Genomic DNA, 14618 nt, shown 5'->3' with positions numbered 1-14618 from the left:
TTAAGAGCATGAAAGTTTTATTCTCAAGAGACTAGCACGAAAGTTCTGGTCAGTGTTAATCACATGCTTATATAGCTCCAAAACTGATAGAACAGTTATTTTTAAAACTTAGTTACAATACATAGTAAATTATATTTTCCCCAAACTAGACTATATCTTCATGTCCAAGTGATCCATGGCTTTATTCATTAAAGGAAGTTAAATAAAGTTTATAATCCTTTCCATACAAGAATTATGAATTGAACCAAAATGAATACTTTTAGAGCCAAAAATATGTTCAGTCCAATATAAAAATGTTGGACATGTTTTATAATCCTGTGGGATATTGAAATAAGAGTGTGGGAACCTACCAAAGTGAAAAAGTGTCATTTCACCCACAGAAAGTATAAGACTCTTATCAAAAGTGCTTAAAATTGCTGGTGTCTGTAAGTTCTTACTGCAGTGTAAAAGTCAGCATAAAGGTGTGTTGGCTAAAACAAACAAGGGTAACACTGTGAGGATAATACCCCTCCTCATTAATATGTGTTCCATGCTGTCCTCTTAATATATTAGCTAATCCTCATCTATAACCACCTTGAGATGTGCTGATTTAAGTACTGTTGGAGCAGTTCTTTTTTCTCCATTTCCTCTTGATGTCCGATTAAAAGAGCATTTAAACATATGCTAAATGCCCATTTGATACCAGGTCTATGAAGAATACTGATGACCCACCAATGGTTAAGATATAAATTGCTTCACTCAAACTTTATGGTCTCAAGTCTTTCAAGAATGTAAAAGTAGGGCTGGAGAGATGCATTAGTGGCTAAATGCTTGCCTGTGAAGCCTAAGGACCCCGGTTTGAGGCTTGGTTCCCCAGGACCCATGTTAGCCAGATGCACAAGGGGGCGCATGTGTCTGGAGTTCATTTGCAATGGCTGAAAGCCCTGGAGTGCCCATTCTCCCCCCTCCTTCCTCTTTATCTGTCTGTCACTTTCAAGCAAATAATAAATGAATATTTTTTTAAAAAAAGAATGTAAAAATAAAAAAATTTAGAAACAGATTTTTGGTGCATAGATCCCATTCTCTCATTCTTTTGAGAAGCACCTTAAGCTATACAGAGAGCATCTCTGTGAATGGTTGATTTGACTTAATTGCTACTATGGGACTTGATGAATTATTTGCATGGTCCCAGTTTTCTTATTTGGAAGTAATTTCCCCAGGCTGAAGTAATCCCTTCCACTGTAGGTTATATGGCTCTCCTGAAGTACTTTGGAGGTAGCTGAAACCCTGCACTCTCAGGTGATAGCTTATTCTTCTTTGTAGCTTCCACAAGTAGCATATTTTCTACTATAGTCTGGACCACTGAAAAGAGCTATAAAGTGCTGAGTGGATGCCACCAAATGATAAAATTCATTATGTATTTAAAAGTGAAATATTCTTTCAAACTGAAAAACCATACATGGAGGAAAATAATAAAGCAAATGAAAAGGTTTACTTTACCAAAGTTGGGAGCCAGGGGAACAGGAGCCAGTGCATCCTCATTTCATTTCAGCACATACATCCTGGGAACATTCCTAGACTTCTTTTTTTTTTTTTTTTTTTTTTGAGGTAGGGTCTCACTCTAGCTCAGGCTGACCTGGAATTCACTATGTAGTCTCAGGGTGGCCTTGAACTCATGGTGATCCTCCTACCTCTGCCTCTCAAGTGCTTGGATTAAAGGCGTGCGCCACCATGCCTGGCACATTCCTAGACTTCTGTCCAGACATCTAAAGTACATGTTAAAACCACTACATTTGCTCATTTTTAATATTGGGCTCATGTAGGGCATGGTGGTTCATGCCTTTAATCCCAAAACTTGGGAGGCAGAGGTGGGAGGATCTCCATGAGTTCAAGGTTATACCCTGAGCACCCTGAAACTGCAGAGTGAAATCCAGGTTAGTCTGAGCTAGAGTGAGATACTACCTCAAAAAAAAAAAAAAAAAAAAAAAAAAAAAAAAAAAAAAAAAAAAAAAGAGAGAGAGATTGGGCTCAGAACCAGTTTAACGTTAGTACAGTGAATAGCAATTGAAGTCATGAAAGTTGACCTGCTAAAATGCATTTGAGGACTCAGTATGTTTCCTAAAGTTCTTGCCTCGCCCTTTGTGGATGTAAATGACTTTCACATAGGGCATTGCTCTGCAGTCCATCACAGAAGACTCACTTCAGTTGAGGAATAGATTTTGCCTTCACAGCATGGTGGGTTTACTCAAACTTTCTACGTACTGCTGAGCATTTTCTAGCACAATGAAGAGTAATACAACCCTGAGAGTAATTGACTGCTGTTAGTTAACCCCAACACATCAGTGCATGGCCTGACACCAAATTAAAGAATCTGCTGCTGGTAGTTATTTTTTTATGTCAAGACTTTATAGGCTGTCTTCATGGGGAGCTCAAAGTTTAAATGGAAAACAGACTTTATTTTTATCACTATGTCATGAAGCAGTTCAATTTAAAATGTTGTCTTTATTATAGGCAGTCATTTGCCTCAGGCCCTTGGCTCTGGATGGCTTCACCATTTGTAGCAGGTGGATGTCAGTTTATACAATGCTGGCCTCACTGATTTCCTTGGTGGCCAAGGGAAATTCTTGAGGGTAATCAAGGATTTGTATAATTGTCTTAAGCCTTAAAACATTTTAGGCCTTATTTAAATCCATTAAATCCATTGTTTAAAATTTTGAAATGAATACATATTGTATTTGTAAGTGACAGATTTCTATGTTACTCAGAAAGAGCTAACTCATACACACAAGCCCCAGCCCCAAAAGAAATGGTTATTGACTTGGCCTTCATGTGTTTTCTGACATTATAGCACATAAGGTTTTTACAAAACTAGACAATTTTCATCTCTTTTAGTTCTTTACAACATATGTCAACATAAAATCTAAAACATCTCTCATTGAACTTGTGAACTTATTAGTTATCTGAAAGATTTAAAATTGAGCTTATATTTATTTATATTTATATTTAAGTAGTGCTTAGAGAATCACAAGCTGCATTATTGATTTGGTTTGGGAACAAGAAGAACAGTTTTAGTCTTCGTTAATTCTGTATCCTCAAATACTTAATCCTAGTATGTGTATTGAGAGGGTATATAAATTAAATTTTGAAGTGATACAAATATAAAAATTGGGGATTGGCATAAAAATCCATACATAGCTTCTGCATAGAACTGTCATTTTGAAGTTGATGTATACTAGACCTTGTGAGTATGGGCAAAACCTTGATTGTTTTTTTCCATTTGGTGGTTTAGATGTAAGTAATTTAGGGTCACTTGGGCTTAGGTCTTTATTTAAACACTGTTGTAAGACTTGTTTAACATATAATTTTAAGATGTTTTAGCAACAAGGATTAAAATATACATATTTTAAAATTTAATGATGAGCTAGGTGTTTGGTTATTTGTGGTAATAAGGATTGAACCCACAATTTTGTATTTGCTAGACAATCACTCTACCATTGAATTTCCTCCTTAAATTTAAGTGTCTATTTAAAGAGAATACATTCTGGAGGTTAGGAGATGGCTCAATGGGTAATAACCCTTGCTTCTCAAGCATTAGAACCTGAGTTTGATTATAGCACTTAGGTAAAAAGTTTGGCATGGTCACACACGTAACCCTCCCACTGAGGGGGCTGGAGACAGGATTTCTGGTGCTCCCTGATCACTCAGTCTAACTGAAAAACAGGGAACTGTAGGTTCAGTGCAAGACTCTATCTTGGGTAAATAAGGCAATATAGTAATAGAGGAACAGACCTGATTCTTCCTCTGGCCTCGCCCATAGCATGTGCATCTGCAAGCATTTATGTATGTGTGCACACACACACACCAAAATAAGAGTAGTAGATGCATTCTTCAGAAGTGTTTGAAGACAAGGTTTCATGCTGGCTCATGGCCCTCTTGTTTTCTTCTTTGTCCTTCAGTCTATGTCTCCCTCCCTCCTTTACCCCTCTCTTACACACACACTTGCAAATACGTGAGTGAGTGAGTGAGAAAATCCATCATGAGTGTTTCATTATAAAGTGACTTCACCCTGTCTGATAAACATGATTCAGGCTGACATAACACAGGTTAATATTCTATAACTGAAATATGATCACTTGTGTTTTTACAGCATTACCTTTTTAGAAAGTCTTAAAATATAAAAGACTTTTCTTTATGTTAGGGAGCTTTGTACCCCTCCATGTTAAATGACAGATGGGAATGTCTGACTCTCTGCAAGCCATTCTTATTTGATAGTGTACCAAAGGACATGCAGGAGCTAAATGCACAGCAGCATTGGGAATGACAGTAACTAAGAAACAGGTTTACCCCAGGCCAGTTCCAAGGCATGAAAAGGCATCTAAGGGAAATTACTACAATAAGCACCTTCTTTCTCCCCTACTCTTTGGCAAAGGGCACTAATGATGTGGCAGGGGGCCAGGTCGTCAAGCACATGTCAAACACATCGATCAATGAGACAATAGTGAGTAAGCACCAACAATGGACTATTCCCTTTTCATCTCACTCCTTGGGGTGCTGTTGGCTGAATTCAGCTCCACCATAAAGTAGCTATGACAGGTAAAGGTGCTCTTCAAGATAAAATCAGCACAAAATCAGTATGGGATGAGTGAAGACTCGCAAGAGGCAAGGGAGTAATAAAGAATTAATTCACAACAGGTGATGAAGGCTCAGGCACAAAAGTATGATTCTGAGGACCTTCGGTGGCAGCATATCATTTGTCCCGGGGTTGCCATTTGCTGTTTGAAGCCTGGGCCTCTGGCTTATTCATGGCAAATGCTTCTGTGACAGGTTCACAAAACTATTTCTTTTCACTACCTTCAGAGGAATGCTGATGAGTTAAATTCGAACCCCTCACACCTGTGAAGCTGATTGGCAGATGGCTTTCAAGTCCCAGAGCAGTGTCTCTGTGTTACTGTCACTTGGCAAGTCCCACGCACTCCCTTGTAATAGTGAGAATCACATCTGGTTGTGTTCCTCAAGCTTTGATACCAACAAGGAGAAGGCAATGAAAACTGGGCAGATTTCACCATCACATGGGGTTCCAGAAACCACATGAATTTACAAAAATCTGAATACTCTTGCTCCTTCTTGGAGCTACACAACATATAATGCAACTTGTAATTTATCAAAGAAGGATGAATCGGTAAGTCTACTATGTTTCAGTTGGTTTAAATAACAACTCAAACATTTCACAATTGCAAGGGGATTAACAATCATGCATTCTTATACTAGATACTAACATGCTCAAGTGATACAACTTTCAGATTCAACCCAGTGTCACAAAGTACATGTTTACATGTTTTAGTAAGCTATTGGATCCTAGTGAGGAGGAGGAAGAGGGCCTAGGAATTCAACCCAGGATATGCTGGTCAAGAGTTCTACCACTGAGCTATATCCACAGCTTTTTTTCTTTTACCTTTTGAGATAGGAATTCAGTAAGTTTCCCAAGTTGGCCTTGAACTTGCAATCCTATTGTCTCAACATTCTGAATAGCTGTAATTTAAGGTGCATACTACCAGACCTGGTTCAACTTTTAAAGTGGGCTTGTTTCAGGGCGTGAGAGAGTGTTTTGAGTGTTTTGAGAAATGAGATTTTATTTGTTGTGTGTACAAGTGCTTACCTTTCACCATATTTGAGACAGAGCTTTATTTTGCTACTATAGACACTAAGATAGTGGGTCTGTGAGCCTCAAAGATTTTCTTGATATCACCTCCTATTGCTACAGACTTGTTTGGATTACAGACACCTGCACTTCTTATGTCTTCAGGGCTCTGGGGATCCAACCTGGTCATGAGGCTTATTCATCATAGGCTTTTAGCTACTGAGTCATCTCCTCAGCCTAAGATGCTGGGCTTTCAAATTAGATAATACCAGAAAGTAGAGTTCTATGGGACCTTGAGAATCAATTTATTAATCTATACTTTGGAATATTGATAACACCTTTGTATATTATTGATAACAATTTTAAATGAGAGAATGTGTTTTAAAATATTTTGTGTATTTATTTTCAAACAGAGGGAGAGAGAGAGGAAAGGAGAGAGAATGTGTTCATGGAACTCCAGATGTATGTGCCACTTTGTGCATCTGGCTTTCTGTGGGAACTGGGGAATAGAACCCATGTCTTAGGCTTTGCAGGCAAATGACTTGATCATGAAGCCATCTCTCTAGCCCCGAGAATATGTTTCTAATGCCTTTTCTGGAACATAAGAAACATTTAATAATTATTCTTCATAGTATTTTAAAGCAATCAAACATAAGATGGAATAAAACATATGTCCTAGCATCCAGTAAATGACAGCTAGTCTTTAAAACTTACTCATAATTCATATATCCATGGAAAATTTGGAACAATGTCCTTAGTATTTTTGAAAAGGGGTTTAAATAATGAAACCAATATGAAGCTTGTAGAAGGCATCTATAATTTTAACATTACAAATTAAAAGTAGAATCAAAAAATATAATGAAGATTACTCCAGGTGTCCCTTGTAAATGTAGATAACCTAGACTAAAATCCCAGCTTTCTCCTTCAGAAGGCATTTGGTAGATTCCAGCCCCATCTGTGGCTTTCCAACTTAAGAAGCTGTAAATTTTATAACTCGACACTCTGTGGTTAAAAGCTGCTGAGTGTTGTGTCTGAAGGCAGGTGGTTCATGTGTTAAAGGTAGACATTAAACAGTTCTACTAAGGACCTGGAAGTATTTAAGGAGGTTACTTGCCAGCTGTAAATTAGAGACCCAATGCCAGTTGGCTGGAAAATTCTCTGGACTGAGTCCAGTTAAGTAGACTGACTCACTGGCGGTCTTTCCAAATTTGTGTGCATTTAACAGCATGGCACTTCAGCCTGACACACAGCATGGGGCCATTCAGAAGTGGTGTTTGTGATGTCCTGCCATGATGGTGAGGATGTGGCAACCTGGTACAGGGAGGGTGCTTGCATTGTTCACCTCCACCAGTGCTGAGAAAAGCCACTGACTGTTCTTGACAAGATCACCAAAAAGGTTCTGAAAAAGATGTGAGTGATGGCTGTATCCTTCTCTGTGAACAAATGTACTCCTACCTAGGGCCCTCCTGCTTTACAGTACCTCTTTTGATAAAGTTAGTAGTGATGGGGCTGAGAAATAATCAGATGGTAAAGTACTTGAAATGCAAGCATCAGTACCTGAGTTCCCCCAGAACCCTTGTGGAAGAGCTGAGTGTGGTGACTGCTCATGCGTACTTGTTATCCCAGTACTGGGAAGGTAGAGACAGATGGATCTCTGGGACTTGACCACCAGTCTAACCTACTTGACAAGTTCCAGGTCAATGACAGACTGCCTACCTCAAAAAAAAAAAAAAAAAAAAAAAAGTGGATAAATAGCTTTCCTAGGGAATGACACTCAAGGTTGTTACCTGGTCTCTACAGTCATGTGCACATATATGTGTGCACACCTGCACACACACACACATACACCACAGTGATGGTGATGGTCACTCTGAGTACTTATGTATAAAGGTAACCAAACTGGGGGCTATAGTCTCTCTCCATGAAGACAGGAAGAAGCTATTGATAGTCCAAAGGCTTGTAATTAATTTTTTTCAAAAAGAATTACTAATTATTATTGTTAGTATTATTATTTTCTCTCTGTGTGTATTGGAAGTACTAGAACGTTTTGCTGCTGCAAATGAATGCCAGACCTTTGAACCACATTTTGTGTCTGACTTACATGAGTGGCTTGGGAATTGAACCTAGGCTAGTAGGCTTTAAAAGCAAATGGCTGTAACACTGAGCCACCTTCCCAGATGACAAACCAGAAAATTAAATTTTGACATAGCTTGTTTCATGGCCCGACAGTGATAGAAGACCCTGTGCACATAAGAGCCGTATGTTTGGTTTAAAGCTGTACTAAACTTTTAAATCAAGAGACATTGAGATCTAAGGGTAGAATTGATTTCCTTACCAAAATTCAAGTTTATTAAACACTTTTTATTCATGTATGACAATTTTCATATATAAAGATAAGGTGATTTTATCATAATATCTCCTATTACCTTCTTCTTCTCCTCCTCCCCTTGCACTGAACCCTGTCTTCTTTCCAACCAGCCCCTATTATTAATTAATTTATTTATTTACTTATTCAAGGGAGAGACAGAGAGAGAGAGAGAGACACATAGAGAGAGAGAGAGAGAGAGAGAGAATGGAAGCACCACAGCCCCTAGCCACTGAAAACAAGTTCTAGATGCATACTCCACCTCGTGCATCTGGTTTTACATGGGCATGGGGAATTGAACCTGGGTCCTTGAGCTTTGCAGGCAAGTGCTTTCACTGCTGAGCTATTCCTCCCACCGCCTTTTCTATTTTGATCTTTTTTTTCTTTGCCTTTCTTCATTGTCCATGTCAATATGTTGATGGGCTCAATATTGTGCAGATCTTAGAGATAGCAACAGCCACTGTGAGGTCATGAAAGCAACAATCACTTCATGCAGAGGAGATGTTTCCTAAAACACCCTCCATCTTCTCATTCATGCTTTCATCTTCCTCTAACACAATATCCCCTGAGCCTTGGAGGGTGTGATAGAACTGTCTCATTTAGGGCTTAGCACCCAAAAGTCATTTATTTTCAGCCCTTTGACAAGTTTTGAGACTCTCCAGTAGTCACCACCATCTGTAAAAAAAAGAAAAGACCAAGGATGAGAGCAGCATTCTTCTACAACCATAAACATTTGGAGGGCAATTTTAAGGGCACAACATACAGACTCAATTAGTCAAGCAACAGTAGTAACTTGTACTTTAGGGTTCTCTGACCTTCCCTGCCATAGGCATTTGACTAGGTTTACAGAATCAGACATGAATTCTCCCCTCAGATAGCATCAAGTGAGCAGTTGGTTAACCCTGTAACAGTCATGCCACTATTGCACCATTAGGTACATCTTGCCTGGTCAGCCTGTTGTGTAGCAAGCAGGGTGGTTCTACTGCTGAGTATGGCTATGACTGGAATGGGTTTTCTTCCAAGCAGCCTGCATAGCCCTTTCTTATGACAGCTACCCAGCAGGGAGAAAGCTTTCAGCTCAGTTCCAGGTTGATTATTCAGTGTCCTGCAACCAAAACCTGTGGTATCTTCAGTAACATGATCTTACTGTACAGCTCTAGTGGGCAACCAAGAGCATTGGTAAAGGGCTATGTTGTTTGGAGGGACTTTAGAGACCTCCCTGACCAATCAGTCAGTGGAAAATATCCCATTTTTTGATACTGGGTATTCCTACAAAAATCTATGGGCTCAGAGAACAATGATGTCTACCCACAGTAGGTATTTATTCTCTAAATTCTCTCTCTCTTTTTTATCTTAATTTTATCTTTAAATTAGGTAGCAAAGAAGTGGGCTTCCCCATGGCTTTCTTATAACATCTTTAGTTTTAGTTAACTGTCCCCTATTCCCACTCTCTTATTTCCTCCATTCCTTTCCCCTGACCTCTCTTAACCCTTTTCATTCCCAGTATTCTTACCCCTCTGCTAACAGAGCCACCAACCCTCCCTTTAAACCTCACAGCCTCATGGCTCCTTTCTAGCTTCCTTGACTCTACTTTTTCTTACTCCAATTTTTATTCAAATCTAAGACTTAAGTTATGATATGCATATGAGCAGTGACATGTGGTATTTGTTTTCCTGATACTTGGTAACCTCACTTTGTGTAATTTTTCCAGATTCATCCACTTTTCTGTGAATTTCATAATCTCATTTTCTTTACAGCTGAATAAAAACTCTACATATGTACCACATCTTCATTATCCACATGTTAGCTGATGGACAGACAGCTAGGGTAATTCCATTTTCTGCTATTATGAATACAGCAGCAATTATCATGGCTGAGCAAGTTTTTATACAGTAAAATGTACAATCCTTAGGGTATATGCTCAGGAGTGATATAGTTGAGTCATATGGAACATCTATTTTTAGCTTTTTAAGAAACCTTCGCACTGATTTCCATAATGGCTATACCAGATTATACTCTCATCAGCAGTAAATAAACATTCCTCTTTCCCCACACCATTACAAGCATTTGTTTTCATATTTTTATTTTAGTTTATTTATTTATTTGAGAGAGACAGAGATTGGAAGAAGCAGATAAAGGGAATGGGCATGCCAGGGCCTTCAGCCACTGTAAACCAACTACAGATGCATGCACCACTTTGTGCATCTGGCTTATGTGGGTCCTGGGTAATCAAATCTATGGTTTTAGGCTTAGCAGGCAAGTGCCCTAACTGCTAAGCCATCTCTCCAGCCCTGTTGTCATTTTTTTTTAATCATCAACACTTATTCTCATTTAACTTTTGGATGATTGCCATTCTGACTGGGGTAAGATGAACATTCAAAATAGTTGTGGGGCTAGAGAGATGACTTGATTGTTAAAGGCACTTACTTTTAAGTTAGGTATAATTTGGAAATTTCCCTGATAGCTAAAGATGCTGAGTACTTTTTAAAAAATATGCGGCCGGGCGTGGTGGCGCATGCCTTTAATCCCAGCACTCGGGAGGCAGAGGTAGGAGGATCGCCATGAGTTCAAGGCCACCCTGAGACTACAGAGTTAATTCCAGGTCAGCCTGGACCAGAGTGAGACCCTACCTCGAAAAACCAAACAATAAAAAAATATATATATTTATTGGCAATTTGTATTGCTTCTTTGAAAATTCCCTACTCAGTTCCATAGTCTATTTTTATTGAATTATTTAATTTTAAAATATTTTAATATTAAATTTATTTAATATTTTAATATTTAAATTTATTTAATTTTTTTAATATTTAGGATTTCTTTTTTGAGAAAAGGAGAGAAACACAGAGATTCTGTTAGACAGTCTACTTCTAAAAGGTAAAGTGGTTACAAGCACAAATGGTAAAGTTCAAGATCCTTGCTTTGTGTTCTGGTCTGTTAGTCACTTGCCTCCTAAATATATGGAAAGGAAAAGAACAGTGAATATGTATTTATTATTAATAAATAAGTAATATAGTTTTTAACTATTACATGTTCATCTTTTATAGATTTTTTTTACCTTGGTGCCTATTTTAAGTCCTTACAAAGTTTTTAAGAGCTGATGCTAAAATAAATGGTCAGCTTGTTATTGGTTTATACATTTTCTTGTAGCCTACATGATTCCTCATTACTCACATAAATGCATGATTCATTACTCTCATATCTTATCTTCATCCATGGTGCTGAGACAAAACACTGAGCCAAAAGCAACTGCTGGGAAGATAGGGTTTACCTTGGCTTGTAGACTCAAGTGGAAGTTTTCGCATGGCTGGGAAAGGACGGTAGAGAGGAGGCTGGATGTTGCTCCTTGCCACTGCAGCTGGCAGAATGCAGGAAGAGTGAGCCCAACTCTGGCTAGGGGGAAGATGGGATGTAATACCCTAAGCGTGTCCTCAGCAATACACCTCATCCAGCTAGGCTTCACCTCCAAAATTGCCACCAGCCAAGGACCAAGCTGAAAAAACATGAGATCATAGAGGACATCTGATTTAAACTATATTGTAAGTGTATAACTACAAACAGTACAGTCTCACCTCTAGTTGTTTTGTTTTGTTTGTGTGTCTGTAGAATACATGTGTGTGGTGTGTGCACATGTGTGCAGATGGGCAAGTCCCATGTGTGTGCATGCAGAGGCCAGGCCAGAGGGGAAGATGTCCACCTCTTAAAATAGGGATGCTTTTATTCATGGATGCATTCACAGAACGCACTGATATGCTCAACAAATAAATATAAACAATTTGTCCTATATATGGCACTGGCTGTAAAACTGGAATAGAATATACACACAAACATAGCTACTACAGATTTTGTAAGTAGCTAATTTAAAGTTGAGTGTTCTTATGAAAATTTACAGTAGTATGTGTTTTTTATTTTGCTACATTTTTATCACAATTAAAATCTTTTCTAATTTTTTTTTATTAATTAGTTTTGTACTCATTGAATACAGTCCAGTTGGTACCATTGTTAGCCTCCTCCCTGTCCTCCCTCCTTCCCCTGGCCTCTCCTTGTTGAGGTATATGGGTCATGCATTGAGGAGTTAGCCCTCATATATGGGTAGGAGGAAATGTCTCTGCATATCATGACCCAACATGTGGCTCTGACATTCTTTCTGCCCCCTCTTTTGCAAAATTTCCCTGAGCCATGTTGGGTTCATTTTAGGTCTGCTTCAGTGATGAGGTCTTGGGAGCCTCTGTGTCTCTGGATATCTGATTTTCTAATATTTTTATTAGTTTGAGAGAGAGAGGAAGATAAAAAGGGAGTATAGATGTGACAGGGACTCTTGCCACTGCAAATAAACTCCAGATGCATGAGCCGCTTTGTGTATCAGGCTGTTTATATGGGTAGTGGGAAATCAAACCCAGGCCCACAAGCTTTGCAAACAAGTGCCTTTAACCACTGAGTCATCTCCCCAGCTCCCTGTGTCTTTTTTGGCTTTGGTTAGATACCTGAAATTCCTTATTACCTTGAAAACATGAGGTGAATTTGCTCCCTATTGCTTTACAATAGTCTGTTCAGTATTGTTATTAGTTTTACTGCATATACTTAACTTTTCTGAGGATATTTTCATTTTAATATTGGAAATGGAAGGCAGAATAATCCTATTTGTCTTTTTTTAAGGAATAGAAAGCCTCAAAGACAGTTTAACTTCTGTTGATTTCGGTTCTGTGGCTCAGGTTACTGTCAAGATACTGTTAATTAAGCCTGAGCACAGTGGAGCACACAACACTGAGGAAGCTGAAGCTGTAGGATAGTAAGTTCAAGGCAACCTGTGCTGCATAGAGAAAAACTGCCTCACAAAACAAAACAATCCCAGAACTAGAAAGTTAGAAGCAGAAGGACCAGAAATTGGAGGCTCACCTTACCTATATAAGTTCAAGGCCAGCCTGGGCTACATGAGACCCTATCTCAAAAAAAAAAACAAAAACTAAAATAGCTGCCAGACATGGTGGCACACTCCTTTAATCCCAGCACTCTGGAGGCAGAGATAGGTGGATTGCCATCAGATCAAGGCTACCCTCAGACTACACAGTGAATTTCAAGTCTGCTAGAGTGAGACCCTACCTCGAAAAGCAACAACAACAACAACAAAAAACTAAAATAGAAAACACAAAAGCCTTACATTTGATAATCAACTTAAAACTACTAAGCTGCTTTAAGTGGTCATATGATTTTAGACCATTTTGTGATTGATTTTACTCATCAGTTTGACAAATACATGGGAACCCTACAGGTTCCAACCCCTTTAATTTTTAATTTAAATGGTGGCATCTTCTCTTCCACAGAGAATGCTCAGCACTAGAAAGCAGAGACAGATAAGAAAGGAAAGTAGACCTTCCTTTCTCTGTAGCGCTTACATGTAACCATGTCCTTGTTGTATGAGTATGAGAGGCAATCCCACTGTGGTGTGATATCTTACCTCAAAGGACGTAGCTCTGTAAAATTGCATTCTACCATCATTTAATATTTCCTCTCCTACAAGACTGCTGCATTTCTGTTTCATAAAAACAATAGCAACCAAAAATGTTACATTTGACATTCTGCTTGAATTGAAGGAGAAATTGAAATGCAATATTAATAAACATCAAGATTATCTTCCAAGTGTGAAACTGCTCTTACTATCCTGGTTTGACTGTGAAAAGAACTCTAGAAGTGCCTGTTTTTTCTTAATACCACATGAAAAAATTAACAGGAAAACTGCAGAAATGCCAAATAAGGAAAGCATAATATTTATTCAAAATGTGTGAATGGTATGCTAAATTGAGCACACAATTCCAAGAACAGCTGCAAGGCTTAGCTCCAAAAATAGGAAAAGCAAAGACTAAGGAGGATCCTTCACTTAAAAGTACCCTAAGATTTGATTTTGAAAAGATTTTCATTGGCAGATGATCAGAATTTGATGTTTTGGTTTGTTTTTTAACAGTTCTGTCTGTTGTATACTGATCTTACTTCAGACAAGTTGGGGAGAGCCCAGATTCATCTGTTAGCATCTTCACTGTTTCTAGGAGACTCTAAGATCTGTTTTGTTTCACTGCAAAGTGATGTTCATACCATGGACTCTTAAGAGCTAGGCATAATATTCATGAAGATATATAGGCTAAAAGTACCATGGAAGTCATTTAGTAACATTCTGGAATAGTCTATAGTCTAATGGAGGTCCTTGAACAACTACCACTCCCCCAACTTTAATTGAGGTAGGAACCTACCATACAGAGCCAGTAGTTCCTATTTTTAAATGGAACAGTCTTTGCCTCATGAGCATACATGCCCAGTTCTGGTGGTAAAGAATTTTCCACAAGACTCATGGGACAGGAGAAAACCAGTTATTTATATTCATGACTTGACTCTGGAAGGAAAAGAGTAGTTACAAAAAGAGGACACCCAGAAAAGCATGTTTACCCACATCAGAAACAAAGGGATATGTTGCATCAGAAAGGTAAGTTGTGCTTAGAGGTTTTATTTAAGCTCATTCTTTAGTCACTTCTTCAATTTTTGTATGCATTCTATAACATTTTTCAATGAAAAAAGTAAACAGCTGCATTATAGAGTTGTTGTAGAATATTTTCAGATAACACACACAAAAAGCCCAGTGGAGTGACAACT

At 38.4% G+C, this 14618-nt stretch overlaps 1 protein-coding gene across 1 annotated transcript in view; it reads left to right on the top strand.

Moving 5' to 3' along the window:
• Positions 1-14618, top strand: part of Adamts18 (ADAM metallopeptidase with thrombospondin type 1 motif 18) — a 150278-nt gene that overhangs the window by 114340 nt on the left and 21320 nt on the right. The window lies entirely within an intron of this gene.

This window comes from Jaculus jaculus, chromosome 1 (genome assembly GCF_020740685.1).
Source record: "Jaculus jaculus isolate mJacJac1 chromosome 1, mJacJac1.mat.Y.cur, whole genome shotgun sequence".
NCBI lineage: Eukaryota > Metazoa > Chordata > Mammalia > Rodentia > Dipodidae > Jaculus > Jaculus jaculus.
Note: the sequence above shows the minus strand (reverse complement) of the source record. Positions and strands in the feature narration are given on the sequence as shown.